The following is a 1,526-nucleotide window of genomic DNA, read 5'->3' as shown; positions in this document are numbered from 1 at the left end:
AACAATATCAACAACAGTCTCAGATTCATGTTCACTGCATTGAGAACAAACATTCATATGTGATAGCAAAAAGTGGTTCTCATCATGCAAAGAGAGAGAATTAGAAGCTTGCTCATCAACAATACAATCATCAACATACCTATCAATAGCATAATCATCAACAATAAAATCAATCTTAGGTATGCTTACTTCCACCTCCCTGGATGTGGTTAAAGTGGTGGAAGATGAAAGTGGTCTACCTATCTCAAAGGTGTTTCGTATATCTGCCTGTTCCTCAACATTTTCATCAGACTCAGAGTTAGGATCACCTATCACAAAGTTGGAAGCTGGTTGTATCACAGAATTAATTTCAACACAAATAGAGCAAGAACCAACTTCACAACTACATTTAAAATTTTCAGAAAACTGTGAAAGATCAAAATTTAATCCTAAGTCTAAAGAATTTTCAGTTTCCACAGTTTCCATATCACAATCATCACTAACATGTGAATCTGAAGCAGAATCAAGAATATTTGAATGCATAAACAGCTCAGGCAAAGCAAGTGGGATTTCAAGTTTAGAGGAAACCTGTGTTATTTCATGATTTATCTCACCAGTAACAGTAGAATGAGCAACTGCATCCTCAGGTGCAAGAGCAGGGACATAGGTGTGTAGGAAAGTAGATGGTGTAGTAGTAGGTTCATGACTCTTCTCCTCATCCCCTATGCCGGTGACACTAACATCATCACTAATCTGAACAGTCTGAATTAGAGGTCCCTCTAAAACACGAGACTGTTCCTCAATGGCCAGCCTGACTATCTGCCCCCACAACTCATTCAATGTTGGCTCAGAAGAAGTAGAAGATTTGGAAGGTGGTCGGGCAGATGCCTCTTGTAGTTCTTGTTTCCTCATATTTTTCTATTGTGGCTGCTTGTTATTGTATATGTCGGTAGCATAAGCTTGAGGCTCATCATGAATAATAGGGTGGTCGAAAGAAGGACATGCATCCGTAGAGTGGTCATTGGAAGGACATATAGCACACAACCGTGCAACAGATGCAGATGAAGGTACTAGTCTCTGGTTGGATGCCAGCTGTGTCACCAAAATCTCAAGAGAATCAAGCTTGCTTACCAATTTCTTACCAACAGCTGATAAAGAATGGGTAGGCTCATGAAGTTGCGGCTGTTGTGGTTCCTGAACAGGTGGAGAAGGCATATAAGGAGTCTGGAATGATGGTTCCTGATATTGATGCTCTAAAGTACCATACCATCCCAAGTTAAGATCAGTCCACCCAGGACCATCGCTACAACCATACCTCACAGGGAAGAATTTGTCTAGAAACTGATGTTTCAGATCTTCCCAACTGGTGACGGATCCTGGAGGAAGACAGTAACACCAATCCTTTGGTACTCCGTGTAATGTGTGTTGAAATGCCCTTAAGAACATTGATGGTGTCGCCACCCAATCAAATTTGATTGCAATTTAGAAATGCAGTATAGCTAGGGAATGACCCCTAGGTCGTCTCCCAAAGACCAATTTTGCGGTTC

The 1,526-nt window shown here is 41.0% G+C and overlaps 1 pseudogene; it reads right to left on the bottom strand.

The window, feature by feature from the left end:
- Positions 1–434: 434 nt before the first annotated feature.
- The window catches only part of LOC106758901, a 53,043-nt pseudogene continuing 51,951 nt past the window's right edge, over positions 435–1,526 (bottom strand).

The sequence above is a fragment of the Vigna radiata genome, chromosome 1, assembly GCF_000741045.1.
Source record: "Vigna radiata var. radiata cultivar VC1973A chromosome 1, Vradiata_ver6, whole genome shotgun sequence".
Classification (NCBI taxonomy): Eukaryota; Viridiplantae; Streptophyta; class Magnoliopsida; order Fabales; family Fabaceae; genus Vigna; species Vigna radiata.
Note: the sequence above shows the minus strand (reverse complement) of the source record. Positions and strands in the feature narration are given on the sequence as shown.